This window comes from Anser cygnoides, chromosome 9 (assembly GCF_040182565.1).
Source record: "Anser cygnoides isolate HZ-2024a breed goose chromosome 9, Taihu_goose_T2T_genome, whole genome shotgun sequence".
In the NCBI taxonomy this organism is placed as follows: domain Eukaryota; kingdom Metazoa; phylum Chordata; class Aves; order Anseriformes; family Anatidae; genus Anser; species Anser cygnoides.
In genome coordinates, this window is record NC_089881.1 from 7799914 (window position 1) to 7827557 (window position 27644).

General features: G+C 36.2%; 2 long non-coding RNA genes across 2 annotated transcripts in view; one reads left to right on the forward strand and one right to left on the reverse strand.

Moving 5' to 3' along the window:
- The window catches only part of LOC136791460 (uncharacterized), a 159973-nt gene that overhangs the window by 27317 nt on the left and 105012 nt on the right, over positions 1-27644 (forward strand). The gene's annotated exons all lie outside the window — the stretch shown is intronic.
- LOC106040343 (uncharacterized) lies at positions 18384-26273 on the reverse strand. Its single transcript, XR_001209854.3, has 3 exons — positions 25252-26273; positions 20814-20905; positions 18384-19122 (listed from the first exon to the last, which is right to left on the reverse strand). It is a non-coding gene; the product is annotated as an uncharacterized lncRNA (long non-coding RNA).

Here is a 27644-nt window from a genome sequence, read left to right on the forward strand (position 1 = left end):
CAGTTAATTTCAGAAGTAGCCTTCTCACTGCAGACACAGCTGTGAATTCTAATCAACTAAAGCAATTAACTGCTATCTCTGTGGTTGCAGAGGAGCCAACTGCAGAACTAAACGTACTGAAAATGGTCAGTTGCAGATAACTGGGAAGACTGAATTCATGCCTAACTTTTACTCCCTGCAACATTCCATCAGGTTCCCTAAAGTTCCAATATTTAGTAACTGATTTGTCTCTGTTTTATTAGGTCAAACTTTCTATTTTCACTATATTTAGTTGTACTTATCTTAGCAACAGGTAAATGGGATTAAGAAGGAAAACATCATGTTTTGATTAAGCAAAATCAAAGGCTTTAACATTAACAGACTGGATACAGTCTAAGTAATCCATCCTGTGTCCTGATGGAGTTCGAAGGAGAGTCTGCAACAGGCTTCATTGAGAATAAACTTGGTACTAGAAAAAGGTAGAGTAGTTAGTAACAAAGAGAGAAAGGAGCAGAGAAACACATGTTTTAATGTTTTTGTTTTCAGTGAGGAGGGGAACAGAGTGTCTGACCACATGTGGTCACTATATAGCCCCTGGCATTTTTTATATTTTTTTTTTTGAAGCATAAGGGTGTTAAACCTAGTGTCCATCTTGGTTAAATATAACTTGCCAATGTTAAATTCCCTTGTAGTTTCAGCTGGTTACAATATTTTGTTGTTGTTTTTATTCCCCGTCCTAGGCCTTTAAACTGCAGCCATGCAGTTTTTCTTTTTCAATTCAAAGTAAAAAGAAGTGATCAGCTTCAGGATTCTTTATGATTTATTTTACTAGAAATTTTAATGGTCAGAGATCTTAATAGGCCTTCACATCTTGAGAATGATTTTAGATCATCTGGTAATTCCCTGGTTTTTGAAAGGTTTTTTAAATGTGTTATGAAGCCCAATGTAGATATATCAAGCCATACTAGAGTAAAAAAATTTCAGCATTAAGAGTTTATTATTTGGTGTTCTGATACAGAGGTAAAAGTTCTTCACAAGTTGTAGCTGCTGATACAGAAACTCGCATGAATAGGTAATTATCTGCAGAGCAAGAACAAGGGAGAGACAAAATAGAAAAACTTCAACATAAAAATAATACCACTGGGTAGACCATTTATCCTGGCTTATGATACTCTACTGCACAGGATTTTTCACATCAATACTAAGTGGTTATTGAATTTTATAATTTTTTTTAATAGTCAAGGAGAATTTTAGGAAGTATTCAGGTATTTTTTTGGGACACAATTTAAGAATATATGCAAATATATTCACCGACATGCTTATAGATAATGATGTTTAGTGTTTTACTATAATTGTTTCTCAAATACTTGTTAGATTATTTTGCCTTTTTTTCAGAGTAGTGCAGAGTTAAGTTTAATAGGGGTATTTCTACATTCTAAATGAATACTATCACTTGGATATGTGGAGCTAAAGTTGCCTTTGGAATAGAATTGAGAAGAAATGGTTGTGATCTAAACATTACTTTTGTATAAAATAAAACATACGTTTAGGTGATTAGGATGTACCTCCTAATATAAATCTAGTTTAGGATTGCTTTAATGCAAACAAAGAATTAAAGAACTTCCACTGCTAGACACAGCTTTGTACAAAATGTAATCTTTCAAGGTTTTAACCTGCATGGAGCTAACCACTTTGATCCAACCAGGAACTGGGCTATGCACATTTTTCATTAAAGTCAGGGGGTTCCTGCACATCTTTAGCTTCAAGAATTCAAATGAGTAATTTCCTGGATCATGTATAGCTATTCCCTTTCAAAATATCTTAAATCTCAGCTTGTTCATGATACATGATGGTGAACATGATGATTCCATGTAGTTCACAGTTCCTGTCAGGGTCCTGAGGGCACTGGTAGGCATTAATGTCCCTGACCACCTCCCCTGGGGCCTCCAACTACATCCCTCACCCATGGGACAAAGTGCCCCATTCCAGTTCAGTTATATAGAGGAAAGCAGGCAGCATGGGAAAAGACAGGCATTGAAAGGTTGGTAATTTTAGTCTTCATTTATCTGAAGATAAAATTAACCGTTGTTGGATCAATACTACATTATTTGTACAGGTTGTTTCTCTGTTTTCAGCTTTTAAAAATCAAGACAGCTTTCCAAGGCTTGACTGATATATGCATCCAGCTCTTTAATTTACTCCTCCTTGGAAAAGCTTATGCAGGATAGACTCAGAATTATACAGCCAAACTTATGCTGGGAAGTTCCACCAATGGCAAGAAATTTCCCTTGGTGCACATTTGACCTAACATTGGGACTGTCCCTTTATAGATGGCTTTCTGTATGCAAGCCCTCTAGCAGGTTTATTGCTGAAAACCACCACAAAAATGGCCTTTCCATATGATTACTTATAAGTGAAGAAAACACTAATTTTTTTAAGACTCATAGAAACTGGTAATGTTTACGAGAAATTTTGCTGCCTTCTTGCTGTGACTGATGTTTATTTTATTGTTTGTTTGCTTAAAAAAAGGAAAACATCTCCTTTTTTTCTCCCTAAATCTATTAAGTATTATTTACTACCAATGGCATAGAAAAACTTTCAAGAGTGTAGAAAATTTCAGGGTAACAGAAATGCCACTTTTTTTTCTTTTTTTTTTAATTTCATCCAACTAAAAGAAGACTATTTTAACTTCAGAATATTTGGTCAAGATGTACTGCTATACCCCACTAGAATTCTCTGTGTTTGCCAAGAGAAAAAAATGTAGAAGAGAAAATTTGGAATGAATAAAAAAGTCAGATAGGAGTAGATACTATCAGAACTGCTTTGCTTTTTTTTTTTTTTTTTTTTCCCCCCTTGAAAAGAGCATGAAAAACCCCTTGTAGTGTTCATATTAAACTCTGAGAGGACACTAGCCACTCAGAAAAGTCTTCCTGTTTGTAACATAGGTATGCATTGCTATTGACTCCCAAAGTGAAACAGGCTGTGATCACTGTCAAATGTTACTGTGCTTTTATGATTTATGGGAAAATTTTGTGATACTAAGTATGCATGGAGACAAACAAATCTTGAGTTGTAATCTTGAAAACATGTTCCTTTTCCCTTTAGATACTTCTTTAAAATGATCACCTGTTTGGAAAGTAATTATGTCAGTCCTTCACAGATTAGATTGAGACACTTTATAATTATCACTAAATTAAGTTTCCTAACATCTCTCTGAACTAGAGGACTGTTATCCTAATTCTAGATGGATAAACTGAAGCACAGACAGTTAAATGGATTGTCTGAAACAACTCCAACAGGAAGAACCTAGGTCTCAATCTTAGTTACAATCTAATGCCTAAACCACAACATTGTTTGTCATCTTTTTCAGAGGTACATCCTAGCAATTAATAATTTTAAATATATACATCATGAATCCTGGGTTTGGAAAAATACATTTTAATAAAAAACTCTAAAATTAAAACCAAAATATTCCTTAAAATACAAACTATACAAAGCCAGGTTATTTTTATGTTTCACAACAGGCTGCAGGTAGATGCCAAGCTTAACTGAGCTCTTTACTAAAAGCAGAAGCACATTTGGAACTGTGTTTCTGATGTAAAGACAGTATAACACTCAAAAAATATAATCACTCCTTCTTTCAGGCACATTGTGTAGCCCCTCTTCATTCTTTTAGATTGCTCTTGTCAGAACACAATTCAAGTACAGCTCAGAACCTACCCCAGACTCTGCTTTGCTTGATTTTTCTCTAAGAGAATTCATTTTGGTGGTGGCCTAGAGCAATTCTCTCCTGGTCTCACATCTGCTCCAAGCCTCACTGATCATGAAGAAATGAGATATGCATGATAATAAATAGGAGGAAACCTACAGAATTTGCAAGTTTAGGTCTGAGCAGAATAAATCCAGTTAGGATAACTAACCCAGATTCATTCTGAATCCTGAAACACTAATTCGGAATTTAGCTGTTCTAACTGAACACATTAATATATAACATACATGACAGCTCTACCCAAGTAACCAACATGGAACCAAATCTCTTCATTCTACGGAAAGGATAAATCTCCTTTCTTTGCTTGAACTTATTTTATCTATTTATTTCTTTAAGCCCAAGTTGAATTTTGTGTCAGAGTTGTCATTGGAGGCTGTAACAGATTATTAGGGTGGGTATCTTCGATTTAATTTTACTACGTGACAGTTCAATAGACAGCTACGTTCACATGCAGTTACTACTGTTTTCTAGTGCAGCACTTTGTAAAAAGTGTGTTTAACATTTCATGTTCACTTTTGATACAGAATTCTGTGACATATTCTGTATTGCTTCATTTTTTTCTGTTCTTTCTGATGTCCTCTGTATTTCTCATATATTTATTCTTTTGAAGTATTCTATGTTTAATAATGTTTGGTTAGGTATATGCGTCATACATTACTGTTGTATGTCAAATGTAAAACGGTAGTTTCAGTAGACGATATTGGTTTTGCCCTGTATAATTTTTATTCCTAACATAATTAATACCAAAGCCTGAGTTCTAATATCTTTCTTGCAAGCACTGTAACTGAAAGTAGAGTTTTTTAAAAATTAAGAATTTGATTGTCTAAGCCTTACTTCCCCTTCAGGTCAGTGAAGTTGTTTATACAAGATCATTCACAACCACCTATTGACAGGAGGCAGTCTGTACACAGACGATCCTTGCCCCTGTCCTTCTGGTTGGTAAATACTTCTGCTTTATTTTGCTCTGTCTGTATGTTACAGTAAAGGAAAACATAGCATTCTAGTTTTAACCTACCATCTTAATTTTTTTTAGCTTAAAAAGTGGGGGACATATTTTGGACTTGATTCAAATAGGTAGTTAAGTTTAAAATGTCTTATATGGAGCCCAGTAAATTCATTGCTTGGTCCAGCTGAGGCAGCTGGAATCAGAATTTTGGTTGTTCTATTGTTCTCAATACTCTTTCTTCTCTAAAGATAAATCTCTCTGTTTTTTGTTCTTTAGAGAAAAAAATCTGATATTCTGATTAGAAAAAAGAGCAATCACAGGGTAAATTTTTTGCTCAGATTGTTGCTGTAATTCTTCTGTGCTTGTTATTCATCCAGGTTCTTCACTGAAATTAAGCACTTAGACATGCTCAGTAAATAATACAATCCTGCTGTGGTGCTAGAAGGCGCCTCCAGAGTTACAGAGTCCAGCCATCTTCTATGACAAGTCTTTCAATCTGTCATAAACCAGCCCTGCTTTGCTCTGTCTTAAATGTAATTTGTTTTGTTCCTTTCTCTGTTACTTCTTTAGAAACCTACTTTCATCTGAAACATATTCACAGCTATTTATATGCAGATATTCTTGAACTGAGATTGTCTTGTGATTGTCTTGTGCTTTATACTGTCAGCTTTCTAAGCTGCTTATGAAGTTCTGTAATATCCCTTTTACCTTCTTCTTAGCTTCCTTTTGAAAATAGGCTTGCCTTCAGTTGATTGTTCCACCTTCTAGATTTCTTTCAGATGGAAATCATCTTTCTTTCTTACACATAACTGCAGCTGCTCACTTCATTCCAGATACAGTCTTCCCAAGGACATGTCTGATAACATTGTCTTACCTTCTCTAGAGTAGTCTCCTGATACATTGCAGTAAAATCACTCAGGTGACTGCATTATACTGTACCCACTGGACTACTACCGTTTCTTTTTATCTTACCTTCTTATTTTCATCATTTTCTACCGCTGATCTCCCAATTCATAGCAGAAAGTCTCTGCATGGTAATCATAACTTTTATGTTTATTTCTAGTATAGCCACACAATGCTTGTGTAATAACCTATTTCTTGCATCAGTGAAAGCCAGATTTCATCGGCACCTTTTGAGCTAAGGAATTAATGAAACTACTGAAATCAGTTCTGACAGTGATCCTTAAAGGACTTCAGTGGTAACTTTGCTCCACCTTAATGCTTCTCCATTCAAAGTTATTATGTCCCCTTAAAATTATTATGTCCATTATTATGTCCCCTTAAGCTATGTTCTTACCCACCATACAGTTTTTCTAGCACTCCCTATTTTCTACAGTGGTAACAAACTCCCATGTTCTGCCACTAGGCTTTTCTCAGATTTCTGTTCACAAGTAACATTTTTCATTTTTTAACAGTTCTTTTAAATTCAGCAGCTCTTAATGAGTTCAGCTACTTTATGTGCAAAAGTAATGAATATATTCTAAAAAGCAGAATGCATTGATAGAGTGGACTCAGCCTTTGAGGGAAATTATATTTAAGGCAAAATTTCTGCTACAAAGAAATCTATAAAAGAAAGCAACACTTTCAGAGGCACAATAAGAATCGCGAGAAAAGTATCTTTTTCTATTAAGTATAATAAAGCTCTTCAGGATAATGCGATGTTCCTTAGACCTTGTGATCGTTAATACCCCTATTTATCTCTTTAAAGGGTATAGCCCAGATGTCATATGATGACATTCTAGGTGTATTTAGCAACTCGGATGTAAGTGGAGGCTAGTTTCCATTTCAGGATATGTCTTTCCTGACTCCATGTTTTCTGTGAAAGTAACAGAGTCAGTGGTAAACATTTTAAAATCCTCTTCTATGCCTATTTAGTCTTTCATTTCTCAGTTTACTGGACTGATTGTGAATTCAAGGCTATGACTATCAAACAGGAAAATTTTGGAATTGGACTTTACTTTTTTTTTTTTTGGCCTTTTCCATACCAATATAACTGATGATTGTTTATACTTTTTAAAAAACAGGTGTTTGCATAATCAGGGATTTTAAAACCTATAGCAGTGGCTCAGTCATGCACCGTCTCTGTCAATCAGTGCTGCCGCTGAAAGGTCCTCTTACCCTTTCAGTCCCAGCAGCTGGCTCCGTGCCTCAATGACTGCTCCCTCAGTTGTCACAAAGGGCACAGCCAAGCTATTGCTGGTGCCAAAGGACTGTGTTTAGGATACACACACATTATTCTGATTTTAAAAATGGCTCTTGAAGCCCCATCTCTCTTTAGCCTCTTCTTTCTAGACATCTGGATCTGGAGCACTACCTATATTTTCTGTGGTTGAAGACCTGTTAACAGATATGTAAAAACTCTGTAACTTAGCTTCTAATGTTCTGAGTTAGATTCTTTTTTAATAATGACAGGCTTTTACATGTTCTGAATGAATATTGACATGTGTTTTGACAGTATTTGTTCAGTGTTTTCATAGTAATTATTTTTGAAAAAGGAAAAAACAATTTGAAATGCTACTCTAGGCTGAGTTCCAATGAGGATAATTACATGCTACCTCCTACTAATCCCCTTCCAGCATTGCTGCTTATAATATTCCTTGGCTGTTGTCTTTAAACTATCGCTCACTGCTGCTCAGCAGAAGCCACCCTTCCTTTCAGAGGTGGGTATGATTCATCACTGAGTGACAAAGTCTTTGTGTATTGTGGAAATGAAGTTGTCCTGGAATTTCAAAACTGCTCGCTTTCCGTCTATATCCCTTCAATCAGATCACAAATGATCTAGAGTAGGTCTGCTTTCAAAGTTGGGTTTTCATTTTTCTAGAGGTGAGAAGAAACTGGAGTATGCTCTTCAAGCTTTATTGAAGCAGTCCAGATATTTCATCCATTAGCAGTGGCCACTTTATGTAATTTGAAGACCTGTGAGCCTGATTTTCCCTGACTGTGCTGTCCAAGAAGCAAGAAGCAAGACCAACTGCTAATAGCTAACAACATCACTGAATGGAGACAGGTGATACAGTGTGATCAGAGAACTGATTTATTTTGCCTAGTCAAAAAAAATCAGTGGCTCTCGCATTCTTCATGAGTCTGGCCTACGCATGAAATTATCTCTTCTTACCACACTAAAAAATAACAGATTTTGAAGAGTTGCCATATTAATCTTAACTACAAATTTATAATAGTTCCCATAGAATTGATGTTTCCTTTAAAGAAAAAAAGAAAAAAAGTTATTTGAATTTTTGATCCATGAAGAGTGCAGAAAAAAAATGAAGCATCTTTCTTTCCCTGACTATGATTTGCCCTCTGTATCAGTAAATGGTCCTCCAGAAACTACAACATCCTTGGTTCTGTGGCACCTCCCATTTGTTTCATGGTTGAGATGAGAGTCTTGTAGCTATCTCAGAGTGGGAAAGGCTGTTTTGTTTTCCTTAGCCAAATCAGTAGCCTTGTTTTCAGAACACAATGTCACTGATGGGAATAACAGTTCTTTTTGGTGAGAACTGAACTGGTTCACAGTGTAACGATTATGATAAATGTCGCCTCTGTGGTTTGACTGAACCAAAACAGCTTGGCATTTCCAAGCAATTAAAATGTAAGCGATGAAGATTACGTGGTTAGAAGGAAAAAAAAAAGATGAAAAAGAATAAAAAGAAATGAATGTGGATAACTGAATTGCAGCTGGGGCAGGTCAGATTCACAGCATAAAACCTGGGCCAAAGTCCCATGTGAATCTAGAAGGGATGGGCTAGCAATTGATAATGTAGAGAAAAAAGGGACACAATCTTCCTCTTTGGAATTTTGGTCCCACTGATGTGGCATGGGCTCGCCTCCTTGTCTCTTCCCGAAAGCTTGATCACTTTGATGTCTTTTTACCCTTGCTGTTTACAGAAGGCAAGAGAGAACAGAACAGACTTGTGAATAGTATAGCAAATGATGTGTCAGAATGTGGAGGATTTGCTGTTTGAGCTAGCAATATTTAATTCCTCTGTAAATACGCAGTGAGTTTAGACAAAAAAAAAAACAGCTTGTCAATACTATACATTTTTACTGTCTTTTAAACCCTTTATTGTACTTGCTGGCATCCTACAAGTTTGTGAAATCACTTGATGAGGCTCTGCTACATCTGCCACAATAATCAGCATTATAAGGTTCTGATTCATCTTTCTCCCTCTATTTCCACTAGTTTTTGCTGGGATAAGGTCTCACATAGATTGCACTATAAAGGTGGGAATGTAAGTTTAAACATTTTTATGTTCCAGTGGCTTCTCTGCAGTTATGCTGCTTTTTATGTTGGTGGAGAGCCTGGTCCACAAAGGTGGTAGACACTGAAGGATGCAGGATAATAATCCAAGATTTTAAGGGGCGGAGGAAAAAGAAAAATGGTAAGGAACATGGAAATAGTAGTTCACTGCATTTTAAGCATAGTTGATTGAAGAACCACGTCTGGTGATATTGAGAAGGGAATTTAATATGCTCAAAAATTACCAGTGAAAAAGTCTAACCACATCAGTGGGCAGATTGCTGGGCTGTATAATAAAATGAGAGTTTTGCAGAAAATGTGCTGTCAACAGAGAGGAGAAACTAGCATGGACTAGGAGACAAGTACAGTTCTTCAAATGAATGCCAAAATACAAAAATTCCTTGGAGAAAAAGATTAAAAATATTACAAAAACATAATACATGTGACAGAGAAAACTGTCAGGGTAATAATGCTCTCTATCAATTAAATGAGTGTGTGATGACTGATTTGATAGCTGTGAAGTTAGTGACATAATCTAGTAGTAATAAAGCCTTTAGCAAGTTCCTGGTATATTTATGTTTGCTGTATTTTAATACATTAGTTTGATGTGTAATTTAATTCTGCTTTACTTCTATCTAATTTAAGATGTTAACAAGCCCCAACAGAAATTATGCAGAGAATGCAAAATGAGATTTTTGTTAGTTCCAATTGTAATGACTCATATGTAAACAAGCAGAAAGGCTTAGAGAAATACATACATAGATTTAATATCAATGGTAAAGTTCTTCGGGATTTGAATATACTTATTCTTTAACCACTCAGTTTATGTAGACTCAGAACTCTAACTTGCGATTTTCAGCCAGGACTTTACACGAAGTGTTTTAACAAAAGGTAAAGTCAGGAGAATTTCTGTTTAAGTACAGTGCGTTTTATATGAAAGGCGTTATAATCTTCATTACAAAATGCGCAGTTTCCCAGACATTGGTACTGAATGTTGTTCATCAAAAAAAAAAAAAACTTTTTTTGCTTCTAATTCATGGAGATGTTCATGTGTTTGAAATCTGGGTGAACCAGACCAAAATTAGCATCAACACACTAACATGCACGTGTATCTACCTACACATATCTAAAATAATTAATTGAAAATTTGCAGCCTTCCATAGATTTCATGAAAGTAATTTTGATACACAGAATTGGTGAAACAGTTTGATTTTTTTTTTAATTAAAAAAAACATCAGTACAGAACATCTTTTCCATTGCAAGTAGGTTTGCTTTTCAAATTAAAAAAAAAAAAAAGCAATAGATTATTTTGGTGTTTTCTAAACCACTGTCATTCTTTTTAAGTTGCTGTTATAGCTAATGATTCTATTAAAATTATTTAATATCTGTAAAGAAACACCCAAATTTTTATCCTAAATTCACACGGGAATATTTTTCTCAGAATTCAAGTATGGTCTGATGATAAAACGAATTTTCCTACCTACCTTTAGTGTCTGTTTTGAAATCATGAAATGCCATGTGATGTGTTGCCCTGTTTGGCTATAATAAGACTTTCACAACAATTCCTTTAATTTCAGTGTTATGGGAGATAAGTCACTTAGATGTAAGTCCTTAGTAAGAGTGTAATATCCATGATCTATCTGGTGAAGTAAAATCAAGTATCACTAGTACATCTTCTAATAGGAAAACAAAATCAAGATACCAGAAATAAGATTATGAATTGTTCCTTTATATTACCATCTTCAGAACAGAAGCCCTTTTACCTGCATCCAATATATTTTATTCTCTGCATAAAACACATGCAAACTTTTCTAGTCATCAGAATACTGCGAATACAGTGAGCAGTACCAGACTAATTTGAAAAGGGAATAGATTAACTGATTTGTTCCCTCCCATAAATTGACTGGGTGACAATGATGAACTTTTATCTTGTTAATCCTGATATTTTACCCTTCTTGTTCTATATATGTATGTACGTAGCAAGGAAATGGTACCCTAAGAACAATAATAAGTAGGTAATCATAAGAAGCAAATGTAATTCCTACAAGAGTTCTCAACTGGAAAACGACTAAAAAGATGTACAAACTAAAGATAATTTCCTTTTTTTTTTTTTTCAGTGCTTTTTGTTAAATAAAAGATCTCCATGCAGGATGCCAAGCAATAACAAAACTAAAAAAATCTTGCATTATATAAAAGAGAGAAAAAATCTAATTTGACTGTTTCTGGAGTCCTATATCAGCAGCCCTTAGCTTGTATGGGATATCAGCTATTTACACAATTATAATCTGTATGGGACAGTCCCAATCCCAGTGTAGCCTAGAGTTTTGCTTTTGATTTCCTTGAGGTGATTTCAGGGAACCTCTACTGATTTAAATCATCTACAATGTTATTTATTACAGGCTTTATAAAATATTTACCATTGGTAGCATTCAGTGCTACGTATCCCAGAAAATACTGGTATAGCCTGGGAATATATGACTAGGTTCCTGGTGTCTCCAAAACTTTTTTGTGAAACCACTGTGAAGGCTTGGAATGCAATAGCTGGCCAATTCATTTCCATGGTACTGTCCTAATTTTTCAAGTACAAATAGTACTTTTGGTTGCATGACTTGAAATAAATGCAGTTTTCAGCAAATACCAAGGAGCAGCATTGTGCTATAGATACACCAAGAGAAATTGTACTAATCCCACAACCCATTTGGCAGGCCCATCATATCCGAAAGGTCTATTGCTTTCTGTATGATTTGAGCCACTGACTTGAGAACTGAAAGAAGTCATTGTAAAGCCCAGAAAAAGGGACCTAATATTAACAGTGTGAGTTTGGGGAGATGTGATTTTGTTTTTGTTTCTTTGTTTTTTTTTGTTTGTTTGGTTTGCTTTTTGTTTTTGTTTTTTATTCTTAGGGTGTTTTAATAAAATATGAAATATGTAAGAAAAAAAAAATCTAAAGGTGAGTTTTTGAGGCCTCCTGGGTAGTTTATTTCTGATCAGATAAATCTTCCATATGAAAATAAACTGACGTTTATCTAATATCAGTTATCCACAATTTCCGGTATTTTTCTAGCAGCTTTTTTCCTTTGTGATTACTTATATTATTTTTTTTTTACAGATACCATTGTTATTGAAAGGATGGAGAAGCATTGACTTTGGCTTATTTTGGGGGGTTAGCACACAACAGGCACACTGTAGATGGGAATGGGATGTCCCAGGTGTGCTATTCCCAGTAACTGTTACTGTTGATCCTGAAAGGTAGTACCAGGAGAATTTGATATCCAGTGTGCCAACCCATTCTGGAACTCTGGAGGTAGCAATTTTCTGGTGAAATACTAATGTTAGTGAATAGACATTGACCAGTAGAGACAGATGGATAAGCAGAATGCACAGAAGGTACCAGAACAACTATTTAGAAAAGATGCCAGCTATAAATAAATATAACACATTGAAAGTTGCTTTACAGCATTCAGCCTGTCCATCCCACTTTTCTGTCTGGGACCTATGTTAACATTGTACACTTAAGACATTATATCATTATTCTTGTTTTAGTGCATTTCATGCCTATAGATTTAATATAAACAGAGGTGCTGACAGGAGCTTCAGTTTAAACAGGTTTAAATGTGAATTTGACTTTATGATTTTCATCAGGGAAAAAGACTAAACAGTTTAAGTTGATTAAATTTTCTTAAAGCTGTAGCTAAATATAATGAAAGCCATTTGTGCTTTTTTTTTTTGTAGGAAAAATGAGTGTCTCAATGTTAGTGACTGACAGCTTCATGCAATGAATTCTTTTCCTGTGAAACAAAGTCAAAACACTTTCCATTTTTCATAAACTTTTTCAAGGAAGTTTCAGTTTTCTGCTTTTTAGAGGAAGCAAAGCTTTCCCATTTAAGTGCTAGCTTACTAGAGCAAACTGTGTATGTCAAATTACTAAAAATACAGATCATTCTAAATATTCTTCAAACATCATGTTTTCCCATACTAGGGACATCATGGTGATCTTTTCTTTCCCTTTTTCATTAAATTTCTCCTCTATTTTTGTTATTTATGAAAAGCTCGATGAAGGCAAAACCCAGAGCTCTGATTTAGTCTAAGTACCTGCTTAAGCATGGACCAGCTTCCAAGAACACAGTCACATGGAAAAAAAGCTGTTTTAGTTTTGAACTTAGAAATAAGTAAGTCAGGTCCTTAAAGTTAAGTGTTTGCCAGAGGTATTCTTTCATGTAAGAAATGGAAGGTCCTGGGAGCTTTGATTAGAAAGTGAAAAACACTTCTCTGACACACTGAGATGAATCTTGGAGAACATCTTCTCAAATTTTCAAGTATGTATGGACTAATTTTCTTAAGTGCAATACTTCAAACACTGCATTGTTCTGCCTATGGCCAATGCTCATCCTCATATGTTTTGTGAGCAGAATAGATTAAGAGTGGCTCTTTTATATTTTTAATTTTACCTTAAACCACCAATGTTTTGGGAAGTCATCTGAGAAATCATAGGTGCACACTTTCCCTCCCGAGTCTTAAAGCAGTCTAGGATTTTCTGATAGAGAAATACAAAGCAATTTAGTTAAACACATAAGGGGCTCTAGGGAAGAGCTAAATGGAAGAAGCTGTTGCAAGCTGTTGTAAAGCTGCCTTTGAACTTCTCCAAGAGTTCTGCAGCACCTCTCTGTGAAAGACAATGATATTGTGATATAGAGAATTCCTTTCTGCAAAGATAACATGGGCTGATGTTACCTGAAACAAATACTGATTTTTATCCATTTATGCCTTGATGTTTGATCTCCTTTTGCCTAAAGGCTTCATTTTCAGGGAGTAGTACTTACCTACACATCAAAACCGAGAACCATTCAGAAAATGAAATATTGATTTTAGTGCCAACTTGACCAAGAAGCTGAGGTATTGAAGGGAAGTTTCTCCAGATATTTGACCTGTCCCATGGAACATAGGTTTACATTACTATGTGATCGATAGCAAAAAAAAAAAAATTAAAAAAAAAATTAATTTGATAAAAGCAGAAGTTCAGTGCTCATATAAATAAGACTTAGAAAGAAATATTGTTAATACTAAGGCTTTCTGACTAGCAATGTGCAGCTGATAATGTCTATCATAGCTATCGCAAGGAAGTGAAGTCTGGGATTATTGAAAGTTTGAGATGAATACTGTAAATTAGGGGTACAGATCTCTGAAAACTAAGCCTGAACTTTGTATAGATTTGCCTAAAGGAGACTTAGAAAGATGTTCTGATGTCAAAATAAGAAAACTAGTGCACAATATGTCAATGACTAAAGTCAAAGAAAATATTTTGACAAGAAGCAATTTTGCTTGTAGTTTTTGAGTGTAAGTATCTTCAAGTAAAATGTACCCATCCATTACATGATGCTTTCCTTGACCATGGTTTGTGAATGGGTCTAGGAACCTTTAGGTTTGAATATGCACTGGTGATTAGAGCAGATTTATAGTATTGCAGATTGTCACTGACAGTAAACTGCAAAGAATAATCATTTAAAACGTCATTGCAATATATTTAAAACTAAGGTTTTTGTGTCTTGAGTGTCTTCAGTGCTAGATAACCTGTAAGGTCTGTGAACTGCAACTAAACAATTCAAACTATATTCAAGGGGAGTACTGTATCCAAATGCAGACTTTTTTGTCAGCTTGTCACTGAAATGGTTGTTTGGGATGCTTTTTGTGGTAGAAGAATTTTGAATGTCATTGCTTTCAGAGTCATTCCTTGCCACTGAGTGGAAATAGTACTTTCAGTATTCACAGTTGTGCAAAATTATCTTATTGTTAATAACTTCCTCATTACAGTGAGAGGACACCAGCTCTGAACAGAGGTAATTTGGGGACAAAAAATGAGATATATCTGTTCAGATATATACCTGGGATGGATAAGTGCCAATTGGGCAAGTCCAACAGATCCTAGACAGCATCCAACCAACACAGGTCAATTTTCTTAGAAAAGCAAAGCTAGGAAAGCTTCAGCTTTATTTTGATTCCTAAAGTGATTAATCCTCTTCCTGTTCTAGCAAGTTATAGAAATATGCTTACTCAAAAAAATAAATCCTTTTTGATATGTTTTAGGAATTATTTAATAATCCTGGCTCCAGTGTGATATTCCATGGGACAGAAACTCAGAGACAAATGCTGTGTGTCAGTGCAAGGTTGTTTTTTGAAGTTGCCTGAAAAAATCAGATTAGACATCATAGACTGTGTCACTTTTCAGTGCACATTGTCAAACTTGCACATTTTTTGTTGCAAGCTTATTTGGCATTTTCTGTGCTGTTGTTTTTAGAAGTCATGCACTGCACTGATGGTAACTTTGAAGAAAAAAATTTTCCATAATAAATAAGTTTAAATTATAATCCAAGTTATTTCTTCTGCATTTTAAGTGATAACTTGGATAGCTGGTGGGTTTGAATAGTTGGCCATTTATTCCCTCTGGCATCATGAGAAGTGGCATAGCTGCGACGTGCCTCAGGTACCATTCACCTCCCCATGAACTGATTATGCAAATCTTGTGTTTAAAGCAAGTTTAGAAACTTAGAAAAGCAAAATAGGCTTGTATTGAGTGTATACATATCAGCTGTTAAAATTAAATTCTTCTAAAGTTAGAGTATGTAGAAAATGAGAGAGAGCGCGATTCCCAGATCTTGTGTGTCACACTTACATCTGTTACCAAGAGTCTGTATAGAGGTGGACACTGACAATTCTTTCAGGCATGTTTTTCAATTTTCCCCCCTTTTTTTCATTTTTCCCCTCCTCAGCTACTTCACTGAGCTACTTCTCAGCTGGTTTTGTTTGTTTGTTTGTTTTTAACCAGATTAAAAACTTATGATTAGCTCTGTCATCCTCTAATATTTTAGGCCATATTTTTTGGCACCATTTCCTTCACTTCTTGGACATTTTTTGAGCATTAAATAAGATTATTGCAGCTTTCATACTTGCCAGGCCTGCCATAGGAACAATCCTTGGGGATAACTGTCTTGCAGTATTTGGAAACATATCCCTCGTGTCGCTAGATTGCAAGTTTCCAAGGATATCTTTGGATAGCTCCACTATTAGATTTGTTCAGAAAGTCAGAGAGGTCAGTGAGTGCATGGGAAAGAGGATCAGTAGAGGCAGCAAAGGCAACCATCTGTAATGATTCATTCCAGTAAGAGATTTCATCCTAATAAAAATTTTTCTGGAACCAGTGCTTGGACTGTTGCCATACAACTCTTTCAGGTATTAGAACCACATAACTAACAAAGCTTCTTGATCCCACTATGTATCTAATGCAATATCCACCTTATTTTACTGAAATTGGTGCATTTGATAAACTGGCTTGGAGGAAAGATTCTCCTGGAAGCATCAGGTCCTGAGCTGTCCCGGTGTTTGGTTGGGTGGCATATAGGCTGCAGGGCTACAAGGAGCAGGCAAGTGCAGATTGCCTTCCCTGCTGCTTTGCTTGAGAGTTGCCATGAGACTTATGGTCAAATATTCTGAGACATTGTCTAATATGCACCAGTACAATAGTAATGTGCTTTCTGCTGGAGGATGGAGGTGATAAATATTTATATTTAAGACAAGACTTATTGTTTAGTAATAGGATTGGCTTATAAATTTGGTTATTACTGGAGACAGTGTGAAAAATCTGGCAAAGTAACTTAAGTGGTAAGTGGATTTTCTCTTGCATAAAATGACCATCTCTCTGTCAGCTATCAAAACTGTGAAAGCATGCTTGGAGACGCACCAAATATAACATTGCTATTAACTTCCTCTTAACTTAGCCATAATTGCTTCATGATTTGGAATGTACAACTCAGATTGGCTTACTGAGGGAACAAAAATCTTCTTTTCTTGCCATGTAGAATAAAATAATAGGGAGTAAATAACAGAAACGTTTCTAATTATTAGGAAGTTCCTCTTTCTGTGAAGACTTTCCAGTGGAAAGTAATAGATGCAGGTTTCAAACAAAAAAAAAAAAAGAGAGATCACCAGTGTCCTGTGACAAGACATTTAGAAAAAATTGTTGTTTGAATCCAATCCACCCACTCATCCGTAAAACATGCAGTTAACTAGATCTTAAACAAAAGGCAGTAAAGACAAATAGCTGGACACTTAACGATTAGCAATAAAATTGGTCATGAATACTTTTTTCCCATTGTGTGGAAATTTATTTTTATTGTGAAACAGAATCAGAGGAGCTTTGTTTGTTTGTTTGTTTTGTTTTCAATGTGCATTTTTAAAATGCATTCATAGGAACATGCTACACAAAAATGCTTTGGGCTGCATCATTGCATCTGCAGTACCTTCCGTGATAAGCAAAGGCCATAAATACTGTTCTGGGGTATGGAGCCTTTGTTTCTAGATTTTTTTTTCCTTCTTTGAAATTGTATTGTGGGTCTTTGGGTCTTATTTTTAAACCTGTGATATACATGGTATATCAGGTGTAAGATTAGAAGGACTGCAGAGGGCATGGATTTTCAAATGACTTAAAGCTCTCGTGCTCATGGATTTTTTATTTGTACGTTAGTACATAAAAAGTACAAAAACAATTTTGAAATATCTTGGATGTTTTTGCTTGTGTTCCCTATAAAGTCCCATGGCAATTAATACAAAGACTCCTAAAAACTTCAGCAGAACTGTATCTTCACAGTTGAACTTCAGCAGAACTGTCCTTCACAGATGGGGAACAGTTTTATGTACCTGTAGTACTTAGCAAATGATGGATATTTGAACTAATCTCAGGCTTCACCACAATTTAGAAGTCCCATGCCCTCTGCCTAAGCCAGGGCAGATGTTCTATACCCAGGAAGATTTTCAGAATCCCAAAGGACTTTTCTACTATAATGTGTAAATGGACACTACAGGTTGCTTTCCCCTAATCTTTCTATGACCTCAGAGCACTTGCTAAGTTCCACATACATGTCACCACAAAATTAGCCATCCCAAACAAAGGTAGTTAGTGTCTACACAAGGTGGGATTCATCTAAACTGTGTTTGAATGTAGAAGGTGTGCATGTGGATGTCTGAGGCATTCGTCTGTGTTTCCTTTACAGTCAATGGAGAGAAATAGGGGAGCAGTTCATCTGTTTCAGATGTCTAACTCACTTTGAGAGGAATCGTGACCTAAAAATGTCTGATTATACTTGTTTTTCTTCCAAGCATTCTCTTTCTGAGGAGTAAGATGGGGTTTTGTTTTTGTTTGCTTGTTTTAAATGACAAAAGAAAGAGAAGGACGATGGGACAAAAAATTAGATTTCTGATCAAGAAATATATCTCAGTGTATTGATACACAGCACTCCCTAATCCAGCAATGAAAGCTGCACAGGTATGCAACTGTGATAATAACGTTATGATGACAGCAGAAGTGTTACAAACATTATATAACTGAACTTCAAGACCTTCCATTACTATGTGGCCATGAGTCCATAATAGTATTTTAAAAAAATAAAAAATAGGAGGGAACAATGAAAACAGTTTAATAAAAGTGTTCATATTTATGCCTAAACTGGCATCAGAGGTACAGTTTATCACAAACTTCAGGCAAGAAACCTTATAAAAACTGCAAGCTCATATACAGGCATGTAATGCTAGTAACCATAGGGCTTTATTTTATAAGCATTCACTTAACCACTGCACAACAAAAATGTAACACTCCACTATTGCTATTCTCGCATTTCATAACAGCGCACAGAGAATTCCATTATGATGTTCTCCAGAATTTATGCAATGTCTACATTTAAGAGAATATACAATGCACTCTTCTGCTGGCATGAAGTAAATTGTCACTTTCATGTTCATTGGACTCGGAAACAACTTTCTTGAAAGGGATCCCACGTTAACACTTGTGCTGAGTAGAGACTGTATCAGGAAATATGCTGTTACATCTTGGCTTGAAAAGAGAAAGCATGTGCATTTCTGGATCTGCTTTTTCCTGCCAGCAGTATTTGGTGTGAGATTATCTAATGTCCCTTTAAAGTGAGAAAACAATCCTATTGTAATCCTTTCTTATTGACTTAATGCCAGCGTACACCTCAGCTCCCCCACCTTCATGGGTATGGTGAAGATTAGGAGTCATCTTCTCTCATCCACAGGGTATGATAATGTGGGATTTCGAGAGGTTTAAACTCTTTTCATCTACATAGGCATCCCATACCTTCCGTACCACAAACCACCAAAAGTTTAAATTCTCAGGCATGTGGCAATCTGTAATCAGATAGATTACATTTTGTTGTTTATAAAGCCCTCTTAAAAGTTTGCCCTTTTATAAAGATTGTTTTCAAAATAAGCTACTTAGATTTCAATCATAAACTTTGATTCAGCCAGACACGATTAGCTGCTCATCAACTGTTAGTTCTTACTGAACTACATTTCTCAGCACTGTTGGGAGCCAACCTTCCTGTCCACGTAGACGACTACAAGTGGTTCAAAGACTTAAAGTGTCGTCTTAAGTTTGACTTATGCTAAACATAACGAGAGTTTTCTTGCTTCGAGTGTCTACTGAAATGGTTGCCTGTACTTTTAATCAAACTCTACATTCATTAGGTTACTTTCAACAATAATACATAATAATATCTAAGTTTTTAGCAGATTTTTTTTATTATTATTATTTTATAATTACAAAGGCTTTTAAGCATACCTGTCAAGCTAAATTCTGTAAATTCTGTACAGCTAAACTTCTTGTTCACTAATTAAACTGAGAAAAAAAAGGGCATAAGCATACTTCTCATTCTGGTCTCCTCTGCATTGTAACTGTGCAGTCTAGAATTCCCTTACAAAATAGAATCCTAGAATCATTATGGTTGGGAAAGACCTCCAAGATCATGTGGTCCAGCCATCACCCTACTACCAGTGTCACACACTAAACCATGTCCCTAAGCACCAAGTCCAACCTCTCCTGAGCACTCCCAGTGACAGTGATGCCACCACTTCCCTGGTCAACTCATTCCAATGCCTGACTGCTCTTCTCTGGACACATTCCAGGACCTCGATGTCCTTCTTGTACTGAGGGGCCCAAAACTGAACACAGGACTCGAGGTGCAGCCTCACCAGAGCAGAGTACAGGGGGACGATCACCTCCCTAGTCCTGCTGGCTACGCTATTCCTGATACAAGCCAGGATGTCGCTGGCCTTCTAGGCCACCTGGGCACACTGCCGGCTCATGTTCAGGCAAGCATCAATCGGCACCCCAAGATAAACATATATCAACAATTTACTAAACATGTAAACAGCCTGTTATGGTATATGTAGTTAATTTTAATCACAGAAGCAATTCTGCATAAAATCCATTTAGGTATATAAGCCTAAATTCAGAGAAAAATATCCTTTTATGCTTATGTTAAATTTCCTAAATGAAATCCTATGAGTGTTATATCACTGGAAGTGCAAGTATTAGGTCACTTCATATATTAGATTGTGAAAACATTCCCTTATTCCTACATGTCTGATCTGAATACTAATTTAGCAGTGTTATAAATATTGATTGCCTCTCTAAAAAATTGTATATGGTAAAATGTGCATAATTATGACTTTCATTAGGTCTGTGGGAGCTAGCGTGAGTTTAAGTATCTCCTAGATGGAGAGCAGATCAGTAGAGTCATTTGTTATAGAGGTTTCTAGGACTTTCTTAGCTTATACACAAAGCTGAGCTGAAAATAGTATGGGAGGAAACTACCAGAGAATCTAGATACATTCAACCACAATGAGTAAAAAAAGACTTTGCAAGCTGAAAGTGTAAGTGTACTTCAGTATGTTTGAGTACACCTGTTTGTTACCCGCAGGTCTTCCTAAATACAATGGGCTTCTTTGTAGGTAAATCCTTTTTGAGGATCAAAGCTTAAATAACTTGGAATGTTCATATTCGTTCTACTAAATAATACATTAAAATTCTTTCTTACCAGAGTGGAATGCAGTGTAGCACAGCCTTTGATGAACAGCAGAAGGTTGTTCAACACCACCATTAAAGAGCTTCTAGCATAACATCTTGTGCCTACATAAGCAAACAATTTGTCAAGCAGGAAAGAAGAATTTTGGTTCTGTGCCATCTGCCTGTTTGAAATCTTGTCCCACTTGCAGCACAAAAGGCTTAATTCTGCACTTAACAGGGCAGGAGAAATTGTTGCCAAAATTGCTATCTCAGTTGCCACATTATTTGTTTTTATTACCATAGTTCTGCAAGGAGGTTTTACAGCTTTACACTCTCCAGAAAAAAAAATATATGTGTAGATATAAATGCAGGCTGCCACAATAAAGCAGGCCCAAGAAATCTGAGAAGACTGAGGCAAAGCTGTTCTCATTTGCATATTCTTATTCTGAAAATCTGCATTTCCCTTGTTTAATATAAAATACCAGTGGGGAGGGATGTGTGGACAGTTATCTGTGGGGTCTTCAAACAGAAGCACAGAGAGAGACTGAAGAGAGATAGAGAGAGGGGTTTTGTTGCAGTCAATAGAAAATCTCCCATTTATAAAAATTAATGATCATTAATTTTATGACCATAGCATGAGCACTTGTGGTCCATTGATCAGGACCACTGTGTGAAGCAGTGTATGAACAGAGCATAAGATGTTCCCGGTCCCAAGGAGCTTTCAGTTAAAGTGTAAAAGAAACAGAGGAGTTAAAAAAAGATGAGAACATGAGTAAAATCTGCTGAGTCAATATGGCATGCAATTTACTTAAAAAATATATTTGAAAATTCAATGAGCAGCTGAAGTAGCCGAGCGTGCTCAGCAGATCAAAAAAAATTGTTACTGTTAAGACATTAATCAGGAGTAATTTCAAGTTACAAGAACCTCTTGATGTCAGACTGTCCATGTCCATCCACTGGAAAAAGGTATGCAGTCCCTGCGCTATAGGAAACAGCACGAGTCTGTTAACAGCCAGCTTTGTATCATCTTCTTTTCACTCCTTGACCCACAAGTATGGTTAAAAAAACATACTCACCGAAGTTGTTTCTCAGGGTCATATTCATCAGTTGTTCCCTCCCTTGAAAATTTTTCTTGCTAAAACTGCTCAGTGATCATCTTTCTCTTGCTCTCCATTGCTTACTTTCCTGATCTGTTCATATTTCCCTACCCTCCTTTCTTATTTCTTTTCAGCAAGCAAAAAGCAGTGGGCAGTGATTGAGCCAAACATTTTTGCAAATGGCTGACCCCTTCCTCGGCACTCAGCTCACAGAAGAAATTGAAAAGACCTCCCAGACTGTGAAACAGGGAGACAGTAGAGAGACCCCTGGACTTCGTTATGGAAGAGTTTGACTATAGTCTGATTGTAATGAAATAAAGTAATGATTCTTGGAGGCAGGGTAGTGTATTGATCAGGTGCTGGTTTTCTTAGCTTGTACAGTTACTGCACTGCAGGGAATGCAACATTCTTCTCTCTCTTGGATGCTTTTTAACAGAAAGTACTGCAGACAATTCTCATAGACTATACACACTTCAAAGAAGTCTGTAGCACCCCTTATTCCACAGCACTTCAGCAACTCTTCTAACTTGGACTTGGCCTTGGAACACACTTGCAGCATAAGAGCCTTTTACAGCTCTGGCGCTTTGATACTACATAGCCTTACTGAACCACAACTGCTACCTTAGCAAGGAGGTCACACATTATCCTTTTGCCTGGTAAAACCCAGGAGCTTGTGCATATATTGAGACTGCCCTCCTGATTCAAGGAACAAGTATTCTGCTCTTCTAATTGAGTACCACCTGTGAACTGTCTCATGTTGCAGAAGGATGCCAGGGCTGCACAATGGTTATCTGGTTTGAGAAGGACAAGTCCCAGAATGTGGTTTTGTCTTATTATTGTGACTCTATGAAGGGAGCAAAATTGATTTAAACTTCAGGCACTTAAGAGGTTTACACTTCGCTAATATTCTAATCAAGGTTTGACTCCATTTTATTTCTTTTCGGCAAGCAACTCATACTTTTCTGGTGCTGGTAATGCTGACATCTTTGGACCTTTACAGTCTTTTGTTCCATCTTTAGAGATCTATTACTTTTTCCTGTGGTATGCATATGATTTGAAAGTCAAAAGTGATGAGAGAAACTCTGAAACAGACAAGGGCTCTAACTTAAACCAGCAAAAAAATACTTGTTAACAGTATTAAAAAGATCCAGCATTTAGAAGTCCTCAGTTAGGTACTTAAAAAATGGGAAGAGGCTTAACAACTGGGGCAGTTTAAAAAGTAGTATTTTGTATTTATTTGACTGTTTTGAATTCCTTGAGTACATAGGTGTCATACCATTAAGATTTTTTTCCCTACAGCTATGAGTGTAAGCAATTTTATTTATTTTTTTAACCAAAAGTGTATAGGACTTGTTAAATTGCATACTTTCACAAGCTGAAAATATTAAATATTGTGCAACTCAAAGTAAAATACTGGGAATTTACAAAGTTGAAATTAAGATCAAACTCTTCAGCTCAGCATTGGCATGGATGGAATCATTGAAAAACAAATTTGACTGTGTGTATGGGATATCTCTATTCATTTACAATTTGACTACAGTTTATTGCACATCAGCTTTCTGGAACAATCTGTATTCACTCCGCTGTTCTAGTAGCCTGATCATGATACCTTAGTAGCAAAGATCCCTCTGGCAGATTCCTTGTGGTGCTTCTTGCCTTTAACAAGGAGGAAACTTTATGCCAAAAATTGTGAATTTATATGTATATTGATGACATTTCCTCTTTGAGAGAATTCTGCCAAATTTCTATGGGAGAAGGCAGTAAGAGCTTTTCTGGAAGAAGCCTCATTGCTTGACAAAGGGACTGGAAGAAGAATCTTCATGTCTTATAAAATAAATGGCTACTGCCAAGACTCAAGCCAGCTATTTTTACTCAGACGAAGGATTCTGTCAGTTAAGTTAAAAAATTAAAATTATTTTTTAATACAGAACTGAACTTCAACTCTCAATCTGTCAGAGCTCAGTCCATTTGAATTGGAAGCGAAGCTGCAGCACATACATTAATCATCTTCTCCAATACGTTGTTTATTCATTTTCATTCTGCCACTGCTGGGTAAGAGATTTTGGCAAGAAGCTACTATGTTTGGCAAAAAGCATTCTTCCACGCGTTTTTTTCATGTTACATGTAACATACATGCAACAGTCTGCATAAACGCTTTAAATTGAGTCAGTCAGAAGCAGTTTAGTGCTTCTGGTAATTTATAAAAAAAGTAAAATTTTCAAGTGAGCTCAGCATTCAGCAGTTCCCAGTGAAATGTTTGCTAAAGGTGCTAATGGTAATTAAGTCTTGCCACTGTTGTTGCAATCTAGACATTAACATTGCAGTAAAGCGGGGATATAGCTTTACAAAAACAAACAAAAAGCTCAATACCTGCACTCTCTCTTTTTTTTTTTCCTCCTTTTATTTGTAATTTTAGTTTTCTTCAAATACTTTGGACCAGAGTTTTCAGAGTTTCCTCTGAATGTTTGCATAATGCAGGATAGCACCAAAGGCCCAAATTTGCATGTTTTACTTTGACAAAATACCCATTCAGAGGGAATATTAATATTATTTTTTCAGACTAGCATTTTACAATATTTCTGCTATTGTATTTCTTTTTAACGCGTGGCCCGTTAGAAGTACCCTGTGGCCATATTTGTGACACGAAGCAGAACAAGTAGATTTGGTTGTGTGTTTTGTAACTGAAGCTAGACTGATTTCTACCTTGTTGCTTATGGAGTAACATGATGTTTAATTTGACTAATTTAATTTCAACCTTTAAAAAAAAAAACAAACCTGGGGAAAATGCAGTAATTGACAAAACATAAATGATTATTTCCCTGAAGCCAAAGTGTCACTATGTAAAAATTAAGTTATTCTTTGATTAGAGATTCCAAGATTAGGTTTCTATTTCTATCTTCTGTATTTGTTCTTTTGTTAATTTTTGCTCTTTTGTAATTTTGAGGAAAATGTCTCTATGTATATATTGAATTTGTTTCTTTACAAACACAAACAAAAACTGTTTCATTAGAAATAAAATAGGAGACCTCTTAAATTTTGTGGGGCTTTTTCTGTACGTTTTCTGCAAAACATATTATTCAGGCAGTTCTTTCTGATCGAGATATAGCCAAGCAAGAAAATAAAGATATATTGTAAGTTCTCTCATTTGCAGTGGACAAAATTTGTAGAAAAGAAATTAGTTTTTCTTTAGAGAATCTTTGTACTTTTTCTTCTCTACCGACTCTGCTGTGTATCTCTTTTTAAACAATTAACAAAGAGTACCGAAGCCTCCCTCTTCAAAATCAAAATATCCCTGTCTAAACCAAACATGTACAAATACTTGGTGTAAAGCCTTCAGTTCTTAAAACATCATCAACAAACAAAAATATTTACCTTTGGGGCTGGAATAGGAGATACAGAACTGCGCCACGGAGTTCTTCACAACTTTCTCAAGAAATCTTAACATTTTGCCTTTTACTTTTTAGTGGTTGCATTTGAAGCCTTTTTTTTTTTTTTCCACCACTGTGCAGATTAAAGGCTTCCTTCAAAAAATGAAAACTGAAATTCTCAGGTAGGACCCTGACTCCTAAACCTGGGAATTTAAAGAATAAAATACTTGGCAACACTGCTATGGCTAATCACTCAGATGAAGGAAATTGTGTTTTCATTGATTTTTAGTCAGGAAGATAGCTCCTAAACTATCCTTGCTGTACATTAAGGAACAAAGCTGCAAGTGACCGCTTTGCTTTTTAACTTTTAAGACTGATTACAGCACCTGATCTTTTCTTCTCTGACATGATACACCTGTGGCTAGTTTGAAGCGTACTTACACTACGTAGTGGCTGAGGGACTTGTCATGGGATGTCAGTGTCACAGTTTGTATTAAAATAAATGCATGTTTGTGGGAAGTGAGAGACCTTGGCCTGTTCCCATTTCTGTCACTGATGGCTTGGTGACCTTGGGCAAGTCACAGACTCTAGGCTTCCGCTCGGCTTCTCTGTGCAATGCTGTCTGAGTACCTTGCGTTCGGGGATACTTGTACAAGGTCAGATTATTCTTTGGGAGTATTCTGGAAGTTAGTTTTCTACTCCCCTTTGTCCTGATGTCCATGCACTCCCTCCCGAGATTAAACAAACCAAAATACCCACACGAATTATCTGAATATGTACAATTTCAGTATCTCTTCAACAACTATAGGGAATAGATGTGCTACCAACAACCAGAATCTAAATAATCACAGGAAAATCTTTACTTGAAATGCAAAATAGACGTTAGGTGCATGAGGGAAGAGAGCAAGAAATGTTGAAAGGCACAAATGCTAGTTAAGCGTCTGCCTTTCTTTCATAGTCACTGTCTTCTATTTAAAAGACAACTGGTAAAAGTTTCCATGGTTCCTGTCCTTTCTGTGCTACATTCTCTGCCCGGAGACATTTTTTTCTGTTATAGGCATGCATGTTTGGATGTGGAAAGCTCCAATAAGGAATGAATATGCACAGCAATGCCACAGGCAGTGACAGAGGCTGTAACAGTGATTTAACTTTAGGCTGTAGTAGAAGATTCAGAATTGATTTTTCAGTCAGACTAACAGTTGGATTGAATTTCATTTTACCAGACTGCCCTTCTGAATTAATGTTTGTTTTTCTGTCTTTAAAAGGAGGAACTGAGGTTCATCCTCTATAAATAAGAGGTGCATGAAACTCTCAGGGTTTCACAGAGTTTATCTTTAAAAAAAACTCAAGGTAGACAGCTGAGAAAAGGCTTAGAAGATGATATGGCTCTCTTAGAAATCTTTCTACAACTGATTGGTGGTGCTGAATGTTCCTGCCTGCCTGCTATCTAACCCTCTGCCTCTGGAGCGGTAGAGGTCTTGCCAGGGCTATAGCACAGTGCTGAGAGGGAATGTGGTTTTGTTCCCGGGGGCTGCTCAGTACAAACCCTGCTCAAGGAGGGGAGAGGCCTTCTGCATGTAACGGAGAGGTAAACAGAGGTAGAACAGGAAGGATGGTCTCTGACAGGAAGACTTTGGAGCTGGAAAGACTGAGCTTCAGCGTTAGCCTTTCAGTTTCTGTTACTAACAACTTCTCGCCTAACTTCAGCAGTCACTTAGTACAGAATTCAGTTGCATGTCCCTAAAGTGAAGCTAATATACAGAAGCATTGAAGAGGAAGCTGTCCGTGTGACGTTTACATCAAAACTAATAGATAAATGCAGAGATAAGTAGCTCTAATAAGAAAAATGGTTGTGAAGTCTACATAGACATCTGAATCCTGCATTTTCTCCCTTTGATGTTATCAGCTTAGTGGGGCATAACCATATAGCTAGCTATCAGGAAGGTCATTTAAAAGAATCATTATTCACATGTCTATTATACATTGCATCAAGAAGTCTTTGTTATTACATCAGAACTATAAATGGCTGCATGTATAAGCAAATTAATTATTCTCTCATGAAGCTTATCTGTGTAAACATATAAATGAAAGCCAAACATACATATATACATCCACAATTTCTAATATTAAATTGAGACTCTCTTTGTACATATGTTACATCCTATCTGTGTTCCTGGTACTTAATTCAGCCATCACAATACTATAACCATGTATAGCACATCGCAACGGGCAACTGTAAACCTTTGGTAAGAATTTTGTTCTGCATCATTTGGGGCTGTATCCTATAACTGAGTTATAACTGAATTCTCGCTAAGGTTTGGCTGATTTTTATAGCCTGTTGTGTTGGCAACAGAAGTATTGTGGAGGTTCTTCAGGCCAGTGGTGCCTTCTACTGTT